At 39.5% G+C, this 13,053-nt stretch overlaps 1 protein-coding gene across 1 annotated transcript in view; it reads left to right on the top strand.

The window, feature by feature from the left end:
- The first annotated feature begins 3,532 nt into the window (after positions 1-3,532).
- The window catches only part of CDCA7L (cell division cycle associated 7 like), a 56,897-nt gene continuing 47,376 nt past the window's right edge, over positions 3,533-13,053 (top strand). The window contains exon 1 of the mRNA XM_039862519.1: positions 3,533-3,555. The gene's annotated coding sequence lies outside the window, so the exon portion shown is untranslated. The remainder of the gene's footprint in view (positions 3,556-13,053) is intronic.

Here is a 13,053-nt window from a genome sequence, read left to right as displayed (position 1 = left end):
ATTTAGATGGAAAGGAATTTACTTTCCATAAACCAGGTTCCAGAGGGAACAGTGTGGGGGCGTGGAAGTATGGATCAGGAATGAACAAACTTAGAACAATATGGAAATGGGGAGAAAACAGATGATGGTAGGGACTTACATTAGCAATGGTGACCAAAGATATTAGGGATAAAAAGTGTGATGAGATTAAATAGTTTCAAATATCTAAATTACTTTCGTCATGATGGAGGCACTCTCTTTATCTTTCATAATACTCTTTGTCTTGAAGTCGACTTTGATGTTAATGTAGCCACACCAGGTTTCTTATACTCGCTGTTTACATGGTATATTTTTTCATTCTTTTCCATTTAATATTTCTGTGTCTCTATATTTAAGGCACTTGTCTTATGAATAGCATAGAGTTGAGTTTTGCCTTTTTATCAGTCTGACAATCTCTGTTTTTTATTTGGCATGTTTAGTTCATTTACATTTAATGTATATAGGTATAGTTGGGTTTAATTCTACTATCTTGATACATGTCCAGACAGACATGGACTCAAGTCTTAGTTTTACCAGTTCTTAGCTTCCAGACTCTGGGTAATTGACTTAATCTTTCTGAGCCCTAGTGTCCTCATCTGTGCAGTACAGATAAGGGCTGCTGAGAGCATTAAAGACAATGAACAGAAACACAGGCATATAGTAGGAGTCTAAATTGTGACTATTACTGTTAAAAGTATCATTTCAGTAACTCTCTGTAGCCATTTTTATGATAAAGATCTTTAACTCTAGTCTGAAAAAAGAATTCAGCAGCATTCTATAGACCATTAAAATATTTTTTTTACAGAGGTGAAAGCCACGTAACATAAAATTACTCATTTTAAAATGAATAATTCAGTGGCATTTAATACATCCAAAACATTTTCATCACCCCAAAAGGAAACCTTGTACCTATTAAGTGATTCTCCCCTTCTCCTTAGTCCCTGGCAACTGCCAATCTACATTCTATTTCTACAGATTTACCTACTCTGGATATTTCAAATGAATCATACAATACTGACCTTTTGTGCCTGGCTACTTTCACATGGCATAATGTTTTCAAGGTTCATTCTTGTTGTGTCAGCCCTTCATTCCTTTTTATGCCTGAATAATGCTCCATTGTATGGATATATCACAATTTGTTTACCCATTCATCTGTTGATGGATATTTGGGTTGTTTATAGTTTTATACAATATGAAGGATAGGAAAACTCTCAATAGGAAAAAATAAATCAAACCTTTGGAAAACCATGGAATCATAAGTGCTTAGAGCTACAAGGTACTTTATAGAACCTAGTCTAACCCCATTTTTTGGATGAACAAGGCCCAAGCTCACTCAGATAGTTTGCAGCAAAGCTAATATTAGAACTTGGGGTCTAGGCTCCTGGCCTTTCCGCGAAGTAAACAACTGAATAAAATGATCTTAGTTAAAGCCCCTTAAATGAGTCCCATTAAAGTCCAGAGAAACACACACTAAGAGGGAAATGTATGAATGATGGTCCTGCCAAATGTGGAAGTAGTACCAAATTCCATTCTGTTTTGGACTACGGATATCAAGATGTCGAAGAATTACAGTCCTGCACATAACTGTCTGAAATGGCTTAGTGTACCCCTCTTAGTGTACAACCTCATAATTTTCCCAGAAGCAGACCCTGAGGAGGAGGGCACTCTGCTGGAGACCTCTGTCAAGACCAAGAGTAAGAAAACACAAGAATATTTGGGTCCTCACTATGTCCTTGGTCATAGTGAGATTAGAGAACACGTTTTTCATTTAAGATCTGTTCAATCAAATTCCTCGGAAAGCTATGACTTCTAAGTTTCTTCAATGTCCTTTTAATCCTGGATCAAATCTTTAAAAATGTGAGCTAGTGAGAAAAGAAGACTAGGAAGTTAAAATGCTGATATTAAGAAAGTATAGGAAAATATACTTCAAAAGCATTTTTTTGCAAAAAAATTAAAAGCACTTTTGCAGGTGACGTGGGTTTACTGCCATGTAAAATTTTCAAACAGCAAACAATGGAAAGAGAAAAGGTTTGAAAGTAGACTCCTAATATAACTAGGAAGAATGAGGTAAAATAAAGCGAGACCCTGGGACCAATTGCAGGCTCTATTAAATCTTGACCATCTGAAGAAAGATCAAGATCTCAAGGTAAAGAAAGAAGAAAAATGTTCTTAATGGTACTATTCATTGTTTTCCCTCACAGCCAGCATTTTGTTATACATAGCTCTGACAAGAGGAAGCCATTATTTTCTCGTGGGGTAGTTTGTAACTGACAAAATTAGAGGATTTTCCAGGCCAAGTGGTTGAGCATAGGGCAATAAACTCAGAAACACACACAAATCAAATGATTCCTGGTTCAGGGAGGGAATCAAGGAAGTCACATATTAGAAAGTGAGACCAATAAATAAAAATAATTATTACCTATGTCAGAAAAAGCACTGACAATTTGCTGATGTACAAATACTCGTAAGGCTGGAATAAAATTCCCTTCTTCCCTTTATGAATTTACTTCACCACAAACAAAAACTATTTGTGGCCACCAGGTGCATGAGCTATCAACACTAAAGTATGTGGATTTAGAAGAGATTTAGAAAGTGACAGGAAAATTCACTGCAGGGTAGCAAGAGAAAAGAGCAGAGCTCACAGCCTTAGTACTTAATTGAGTGTGCTTTGTCCTTTGGTGCCAGAAAATGATGGCAATACAAATAGGGCTTTGAGAGGAAGCAGGATGTGGTGGAGAAAGTAGTAGAACAGAAATAAGGGGAATGTGTCCCCTGTCTTGGTGCTGCTGGACAAGTCAATTCCCTAGGCCTCAGGTTCCTCATCCCTAAATTGATAGGTAGGACCGGTCGTTTCAATGATGTCTTTCCAAATGAAGCTATGTGATTCTCAATTGGTTTTGAAAGCTCAGAAAGCTCTTTCTGAAAAAGAGAGAGAGAGAAATTTGGTTGATTAGTTTATTAATGCATCTAAGCTACCACTTACTAGAGGAGGAGGGGTGTAAAGAGGCAAAATTAGCACAGATATTTAGAGGTGGAGCCAGACTACCTGCGTTCAGATCCTGGCTCTGACATATACTTAGTGTATAATTCCAGGCAAATTGTGCAAGTGTTCTGGCGTAGCTGACCTATCTATAAAAAGATTTAACAATATAGTATATCCCTTAAAGATTATTATGTGGAATAAATGAATTAATATATTGTAGCAGAAAAGAATTAATACATGATGTGCTCATCAAGATGGATTTACTCTTTTTTTCTGGTAATCAAAGCTAGACTTCATTTCTCAGCATCCTTGCAGCTTTCTAAGGCCCTGCGGCTGGGTTCTGGTCAGCGGTATAGAGGGACAAACCAACGGATACTATCTTTAAACCTGGTCCATAGAGATCTCCCATGTGATTCCTTATGGCTCTCTTTTCTTCTGCAGAAGAGCCAGCCAAGGATTCCAAGATTCTAGGAGACGATGGGACCAAAAGAGAGAAGGAACTTTTCCAAACACGCATCAAACTTCATGTGAGAAAGAAGTGAACTTCTATTGTGGTAAGTCACGGAGGTTTGGGGTTTACAAGTTATAGCAGCAAATGAGTTATACCCTAAGTAGTGCAACATGTCAAACAATTAGCACAGTGCCTGGCACAGAGTTGCGGTGTGAATGTCAAATAGTGCTTAGACCTACGGGGAAAGGAATGGCTGGGGGATCAAACCGCCTAAGCGAATGAACAGCCAGGGTATGCTGGAAAAGAGAGTAACCTGGTGAGGCTGGAGCACAAGCCTCCTGGAGGAGACCAGGAAGAGATATTGCGACAAGGGAAGTTGTAGTCACCTTATAGAGGGACACGAGTACCAGGCTAAGGAACTTGGAGAAAATACAGTTAACAATGGTGAGCTACTAGAGGACTGAGAACAATGCTCATGTGGCCCAGAAAAAGATGTTCATAGCTGTAAGTTGAGATCGTTTTAGTTTGGATTCCCCCCAAAGTAGGCTCTGAAGGAGGACTTAAATGCAAGTCGTTTATTTGGGAGGGGCTCTCGGGAAACTCAAGGATAGAATGGGGAAGTGACAGGGTAAAGGAGGAAAACCCGTGAAGAGTATACTGTGCTACCGGGCTGGTTCCTGCTATGGGCGGCTGGGGCTCAGTCCCACTGGGCGCCCTCAGAGAGACCATAGAGACCATGACTCAGAACTGTCCCACTTGGAAAAGGCATAAATAGCAAACATTTATTATCTTATATGGTTTCTGGGGGTCAGGAAGCTGGGTTGCTCTGGGTCCAGGTTTCTCTCGAGGTTACCATCATCTGAAGGCTTTAAGACAGGAAGATCTGCTGCTCAGCTCACTCCCGCGGTTGTTGATGGGTGTACATTACACACTGGCTGTTGGCCAACTACTTCGGTTCTTCGCCACTGTGTCATAAACTGCCCGAGTGCCTTAGTAAAGTGGCAGGTGGCTTCCCCCAGAGGGAGTGATCCAAGAGAGAAAGACCGTGACAAAAGCCACAGTCTGTTTGTATTTTTGTTGTTGTTGTTATTTTTGTTGGTGGTTTTGCTTAACCCAACAAAGAGTATTTCTCACATATGCTACACATCCACTGTGGGTGGGCAAAGAAGCTTTGCTCATCACAGTTACCCAGAGAACCAAGCTGATGGCAGTTCCATTTGACACATGCTTCCAGAACTACAGAGCCAGGGGGAAAAAAATATGTTGAACCACATGCTGGCTTTTAAAATATTATTATTTTTTTACGATTTTAAATAATTATAGACTCGCAGAAAGTTGCAAAAATAGTATTGAATTTCTAACCTTCCACTTAGAAAACAAGTCTCTCTGCCAAAGAGAAAAGTGCTTTTGAGACCTTGAACTCTGAACTCGGTTTCTAAAACCCCAATTAGCTTCACCAAACCATACGGTTCCAAGGACTCACTCTGTTTGCTGAAGCTAGAAGTTCTCAATCTGAAAAGAACAGCAAGATTGACTCACAAACATTAAAGCAAAAACTCTCCTTAAAAGTAATCCAGTAACAGATATGTAAATGCATTGAAAAGGATGGGGCAGACTCACAACACTGACTCAAGATCCTCTCTGAGAAATGATGTGTACTAGGCATAACAGGAGTAAAGAGGAACTCTCTATATGTCTATACAGTTTGAGTATCTCATGAGAATGTGTTCATGTTTTGAATTTATTATAGATAAATAATACAGTAGTTAGTGAGATTTTTATTTCATTTTATTGTTGTAATCTACCTCCCTCTTTTTAAATTAGTTACCAGGTAGAGTCACATCCATTAAAACATTTTAGGTTCCTTCTCACTCTCACATAAACGAAACAAAATAAAACAAAACAACCATCAATAACAATCCAGTTTCTGCCTGGAAGTCTCCAAACAGAAGTCCTGTGAGGACTTAAGGAGCTTTCAGTCCTTCAACCTTTCCTACTATTCTGGCTCCAGGTGTCAGATATTGGTGTTCACTCAAGACCCTGGTCCATGACCTAAACTTTAGGCCTCCCCTTGCTTCAAGGACACTTGGTTGCTAGACAACCTTGGCTGTGTCGTTCTGAGAAACCAGGGAACCATGTCTGGGGACACCCCACCCTCAGCTAGTATCTCTTTAACCTCTGGGTAGAGCCTATTGGGAGTTAGGCGGAAACTGGGTGACTTCCGCTAACACGACACCTTCAGTGGTACATAGGCTATCCTGTCTCTACCTAGGGGTCTTTAGCATTCTATTCTTTGGCTTCCAAATTCTCCTTCCACATATAACAGAGGAGCGGTGGGGAGAAGGAGTAAGGCCAATCCCAGTTATGACACCAAATGCAACATGTACTGAATTGTAGACTGAGGTGAAGATATATACACAACATACACACCACACACACACTGCACACACACACACACGCACACACAGAGTTTACAGTTTAAATTCCAGAATCCTAGCAGGAAGTGGCCAGACAGGACAGGAGCAGATATGGTCAATCTTAGTGCAGCTTCGCGTCATCCTGGAAATCCACTAAGGAAGACGTGAAGCGACCAGAGATGCTGAAAACCCTTGAGTGGTCTGCGACGACTGAGAGCCTAATCCTGTGCTTTACTGCTGACCATTTCTTGTTCCTTTTTGGGAAGAACTTGCCCAAATTCGCTGCTTACTGATTCTACACAGGGAACTGCTTTAAAATGTTGGGCTTTCTTATATCTTAAACCAAGCTGAGAATCTGGAAGGCCTCGTTTTCACTTGGAAAAGAAGCCATCAGTGCAGGAGTGGGGCAGGGAAGGTGGGTGTTCTGCATCCTTATCTGCCTCCATCTTCCCAGGGCTCAGGAAAGTCCATTACCTTGTATTTGCCCTTTTCGTATCCAGGGTGTTAGTGCTTTTCTCTTTTTGGGTCAGCATAAGTCTTGTCAGAATTTTACATAAGTTGTCTTTCCCAAGAATCAGCTTAGTTTTTCTATATTGCCTTTATTGTTCATTTTATCAGTCACTATTTTTATCGTTATTATTTCCTTCTTCCAATTTTCTCTGAATTCATTCTACTCCTTTTCTTTTTTGAACTTCAGCTGCATGCTTAGCTCATTTATGTTCAATGTCTTGTATTCGAATGAGTGCATTTTAAGCTATTATATTTCCCCAAATTTGTCTTTAACCGCATCCTCTAAGTTGTGATTGGCAGTGCTTTGAATATTTTTAAATACTATTTCATACTTTTTATTTCATTTCCTTTGAACCCACAAATTAGTCAGAAGTAAATTTTTTATTTCTAATCGTTTTTGGTTTCTTTATCTTTCTATCGTTGATTTCTAATTTATTTTTTTCATTGCATTAGAGAACATGATAGATGTGATACCTGCAAGTAACTGGTATTTCCTTATTGCCTCATCATAGTCAATTCATGAATATATTTTAGGATCTATGTAGCCTATGAGGGCACATGTGTGTATTGTATGTCCTTCTTAATGCTTGGTAAACTTCATCGAATTTCTCAGAGATAGATATGCTTAGAATCTCTCCCATTAGCATTATGGATACATCAGTTTTTAATTGTAATTCCTAAAATTTTTTCTTTATATTTGAGATTATTTTGGCAGATATACAAAAGCATATAATATAAATTATATTATAAATGATAAATTCTTAAGGGATTGTTAATTCCTAGTGCTTGTTATAGATTAAATAGTGTCCACCTCCCCAAATTCATGTCAAAATCCCAACCTTTAGTACCTCAAAGTGTACCTGTATTTGTAGACAGGGCCCTGAAAGAGGTAAATAAGGTAAAATGAGGTCATATAGGAAGTCCATAATCCAATATGACTCGTGTATTTATAAAAAGAGGAGATTAGGACATAGACACGTACATACAAAGAAGAAAGACCGTGCAAAGACACGGTGAGAAAACAGCCATCAGACAACCGGAGAGAGAGGCTTCAGAAGAAACCAAACCTGCCGACAACTTCATCTTGGACTTCTAGTCTCTAGAACTGTGGGAAAAAATTTCTGTGTTTAAGTCACCCGGTCTGTGGTATTTTGCTATGGAAGCCCTAGCAAACTAATACAGTGCTTTTTATCTTTTATTAATCATGCTATGCTAGCTTCCTTTGGTTATTGTTTGTTAGGTATATTATAAAGCTTGGTAAGAAAGAACAGACGTGTGGTTATTTATAGATGCCACGATTGTGTAGATAGAAAATTCTATGAAATCTTACAGAATTCCTAGAATAAGTGAATTTAGCAAGATCGAGGATACAGTCAATTTACAAAAATCATTTGTACTTCTATATACTAGCAACAATTGGATATCAAAATTTGAAAAAAAAATACAAGTCGAGATGAAAAAACAAATAACCGAATAGATAAATCAGGAGTCATTGGGTGAGGCTGATTAGAGAAAGGGCTTAAATAGATAAGCGAAGTGGAGCCAGAATCCAGCTCTGGGTATTCCAACATTTAGAGACCAAATGGAAGAAGAGGGTCCAGCAAAGGAGACTGAGGGGGAGTTGCCACTTAGATAGAGAGGAACCAGAGAACGTGGGGCCTCAGAAACTGAGAGAGGTAATTTGGCCAACTGTGTCCATTGTGGAGAGGTCATGAATGATAAAGGCAGAGAAATAACCATCATTATTAGCAACACAGATGTCTTTGTTAACGCTGACTAAAGCCCAGTTAACTTGGGTTCTGGAGATACTGGGACATAAGGGAAAAAAACATAGCTACTGGGCACCTCTTTCAGAATGTATTGTTGTCAAGTGTAGGACTGACATGGAAGGGGATTGTGTAATCAAGAGCAGTCTATCCTCCCTCCCTCCCTCCTTCCTTCCCTCCTTTCCCCACCCCTCTATCTTTCTCTTTCTCCCTTTTGCTTTTTCGTTATGAGGCTCTTTCAATGTTCTTAGGTCATAGGAAATAATCCAATAGATAGGAAGAAATTGATTGCAGGAGATGGCGGGGGCGAGGCTGGGGCGGGACGGGGGAGGGGTGGGCAACTGCAGAAGTGAAGTCCTTGGGAAGAAGAAAGGAGATGAAAGCCAGGGCCCATCTTTAATAGAAGCGGGGTCATTTCACACACTTTGCAAGAGGGAAAGCAAAAAGCATAGACTCAGATACAGCTAAGTCGGCCTATCTTGTGACAAGTAATGGAGGGAGCTGCCATGTGATTATTTTTTTTGCCATTAAATATAAAGAAAGGTCATTAAATGTCAATGGTGGGGGGATAGAGTGAATGAGATTGGAAGAGAAAGAGAAGTTATAAGATGTGAAATAGTATTTAGGAAGAGAGAGAAGTAAACACACCGGAAAGATATGGTCAAATTGTTGAGGAATGATGAGTTTGAAATTTATGGTCATAGAATTAAAGTGAAACGTCTCAATGTTCAGCTGCCTTGGTGCAGGCATGAGGCAGTTGGATTGTTTAGGCCTAACTAAGGATGCTATTTTTGATGGGCCAGTAGGACACCGGGAGAGAAAACCCAGAGTATTGAAAGTAAGGAGGTGATTATCATGACACGGAATCCAAGTTGTTAAAGGAGGAAAGCGAAGCCATAGGAAGTGGATGGTGAAAGTCTGTCACCTATCAAGGGATTGGAAGTTTTAATAAGGTTGAAACAATACTGAAATGGAAGTATTAGACAAGGTTATCTATAGGTGTGAGAGGTAGTTGTCGGAGAGTGAGGTGCTTATTCCAGAGGTGATGCAGATTTTAAAAATAAGATAAAGGGTATGATGGGATAGAGTGACTAAGGTGAGGTCATAGAAGATGCACCAGTTATTAGGCCATTGTCTCTCAGTTCCAAACTCACCTTCTATACTTCCCCTCGTGATTCTAGGGCTGGGACTTTGCAAATCATTTTGCTTCGCCAAATGGCTCCCTGTGACACTCTGCCAAGAGGGGAGTCTAGAGTAAGACTACGAAGCTGGAGGAGGAAGAGGCTTGGTCTTGCCTTTCTGCTTCCTATTTCTATCACTATTACCCCAGCAATGTTTCTTCACCCAGGCAGCAGTTCCTTCCCACAGCAGCAGAGGAGTGCAGTTTGAGTCTAACACTTGCAGAACTAGCTTTATTAAGCACATCTCAGAGACTCCAGCACCAGGTGAGCAGCACTGCTCTTCAAAGGTATGTGTTTTAGCTCTGCGGGCCCTCTTCTTAGTGTCTAAATTTTATAATCCTAGCCTCCTCCCTTCCCCCCACTCAAGCCCTAAGGATCGTAGCTGCCTACTGCAGTTGCTGTCTCTGTAATACTTCAGTATTTTCTTTTTACCTTTTCAGTTACCTTGTTTTTTATACCTAGCTAACAATTCTTTGTATTAGCTCTTTGCAAATAATGGGCATGGTTATTGTTTCCTGACTGGACTGTGATTGACACAGAATGTGAGACTGTCAAGAAACAGAACACTTAGATGTTGAAGTCAATAAGAATGATGATAGGAATAAGGATGAAGAGCAAAGCAGTAATTCAGAGATGAAAGTTATGAATGTGAGGGTTTGAACACAGCAAGAACAGGGATATTAGGTGTTAAAGTCTGATGCATTTTGTATAGTTAAATATTTAACTTGTGACCTTCCTATTCCCGATTTAGGCTCAAAAGTCATTGTACTCAAAATCCACCAAATTCTTTTCATAGGTGCACTTTATCTACATCTTCTACCTGGTAAAAATGATAACATCAAGTCTCCAGATTAGCATTTTTCAAAGTATAATCTGAGGATTATTAACATCCAAATCTACTAGAATGCTTGATAAATGTGCAGATTCCTGGACTACAAAGCAGATAGGGGACTCAGAAATGTGAGGTTTCTTAAGTAACATAATTTTAGTATTAAAACTAGTATAGTCCTGGGCAAATTGAGATGGTTGGTCACTCTAATGCCAGACTTACTGAATCCAAATCTTCAGGGGTAGGACAGCTATCTGCATTTTGAGCAAGCACCTCAGGTGTTTCTTAGGCATACAAAGGTGCTGGACGGTCTGTGTGGACGTCTTTTCTTCCAAGCTCCATGGTATCTCCATATTTGGAGGCATTTTCTGACCCAGGTAGAATGTCTCACTTGCTTGTCCTAGAACACTGTGGGAATCCTAGCAATCTCTCCTGCCACTAGTAATGAGATCATGAACATAAAAAGTGAATCACACATCCCTTGCTCCCTGCTCTTGGTCCTTAGAGCAAGGTGCACCACCAATGCTTTTTCATGGTAGTATGGGCCAGCAAAATGTAGGAGAGACCTTTTCTTACCCAGAGTATCACTGGCATGTATCCAATATATCAGTCTGTTTGGGTAGCTATAACAAAATACCATAGACTGGGTGGTTTAGACAGCAGAAATTAATTATCTCACAGTTCTAGAGGTCGGGAAGTCCACGATCAAGGTGCCAGCTGATTCAGTTTCTTGTTAGTTATTTAAAGCCAAATAATTGGAGAGACATCACTTGATCATGGATTGGAAGAATCAATATCGTAAACATACCAACTTTCCCCCAATCAATCTATAGGCTTAATGCATTTCCTATCAAAATTTGAGCAAGGTTTTATGTGTAGGCAGATCCTAGAGTAGCTAAAACAACCTTGATAAAATGGTAAGAAGTCTATTTGATACTCAGGCCCTACAGTATACATATAGTAATGAAGGCAGTCATGTTAGTGGAGAGAGAACAATGGAACAGAAGAACCTAGAAGGAGATCCACACAAACATGCTCAAAGGTGCAAAAACTATACAGTGGAGGAAGGACAGCCTCTTCATCAAATGGTGCCTAAGCAATTGGATATGGGGGGAGGGGAAATGAACCTTGTCCTAAATTTCACACCTTATACAAAAATAAACTAAAATGTATCAGACTTAAATATAAAATGTAAAACTGTAAATGTTAGAAGAAAAGGGAAAAGTTGAATGTCATCAAAACTAAAAATTTTTGCTTTGTGAAATCTCATGGGAAGAGCATGAAAAGAAACTAAAGACTGGCAGACAATATTTGCAAACCACGTATCTGGCAAAGGACTCGTATCTAGAACATAAAAAAGAATTCTCAAAAGTCAGTAGCAAGTAAACAAACAATTCAATTAGAAAATGGGCAAAAGACATGAACAGATATTTTATCAAAGAGGACATAAAGTTGGCAAATAAGCACATGAAAAGATGTTCGACATCATTAGCCATCAAGGAAATACAAATGAAAACCACACTGAAATATTATTACATCCCTCTCGGAATGGCTAAAATAAAAAATAGTGACAACACCAAATACAGGAGAAGATGGAGCGAGGTAAGATATTGGATCCTGGAGAAGGGGCTGCATCACTCACACTGCTGATGGGAATGTGAAATGATACAGCCATTCTGGAAAACAATTTGACAGCTTCATAGAAAATTAACTTGTGACTACCATACAACACAGCAAGTGCAATTTTGGGCGTTTATTCCAGAGAAATGAAAACTACATTCACACAAATGTTCCTAGCAGCCTTAACTATAATTCCCCCAAACTGGAACTGGCCCAGATATTTTTCTACAGGTGAATGGTTAAAACCTATGCTTCATCCATACCATGGATATAAAAAGGAACGGATTGTTTACATACTGTTGTCCAAAAGGTTATGTAACATTATTGGAACTATAAAATGTTAGAAATTAAGAACAGATTAGTTGTTGCCAGGGGTTCAGGAAGGGGGTGGGTGGGTGGAAGGTGAGTATGGTTACATAAGGGCAACAGGAGGGATTCTTGTGATGTTGGAATGTGCAGTATCTTGGTTGTGGTGGTGTGTGCACAAATCTACACACGTGGTCGTGTAGAACTAAATAGTACATGCAAATCAGGTGGGGAAATCTGAATTGGCTAGTGAATCGTAACAATGTCAGTATCCTGGATGGGACAGTGTACCATTGTTTCACAAAATGTTACTATTGGGGAAAACTGGGCAAAATGTACACAGAATCTCTCAGTATTATTTCTTACACCTGCATGTGAATCTGCAATGATCTCAATAAATATTTCATCTAAAAGTAAAAATGACACTTTTAGAAAGGTATTTTAACCTTATTTCTGTCCTCAGAGTGGACAGAAAAAAAAAATCTACTTAAAGATGGGCTGTTTGCCACAGCACCCTGCTGCACTGGCTGTCTTGTTTATTTACAGCTCTAACGTGGGGGTGGGGTGAATTTCTAAAGCTTAGAGATCTACAATGACTACCTAATGCCCACTGAAACATGAAACAATAAAGTTGCACAACAGTCTTGCTGCTGGAGGGAACCGAGATCAGGATACTGAAGCAGAAGCTATTAGCACAAACATTTTTTTGCTTACCTCCAGGGTTTCAGTTAACAGATTTCATGAGGATTAGTGATGTTGGAACTGAGGAGTACGTATCTTGACTGGCGGTGTGTGCACAAATCTACACAGGTAAAATTGTATAGAACTAAATACACACTCCCAAATCAAACTAAAGACATTTAAATGCTGTCAGCAGTAACAGTTTTTCCCAGAAGTTAATAACTTCAGGAGGGGCTGAGATTAGTGTGTGCCTTTTGCGTAGCCTATTTCAATAGTTTACTTTGCTTTTTT

This window comes from Pteropus medius, unplaced genomic scaffold, assembly GCF_902729225.1.
Source record: "Pteropus medius unplaced genomic scaffold, Ma_sr-lr_union100, whole genome shotgun sequence".
Lineage (NCBI taxonomy): Eukaryota > Metazoa > Chordata > Mammalia > Chiroptera > Pteropodidae > Pteropus > Pteropus medius.
This window is presented reverse-complemented; position numbering and strand designations above follow the sequence as displayed.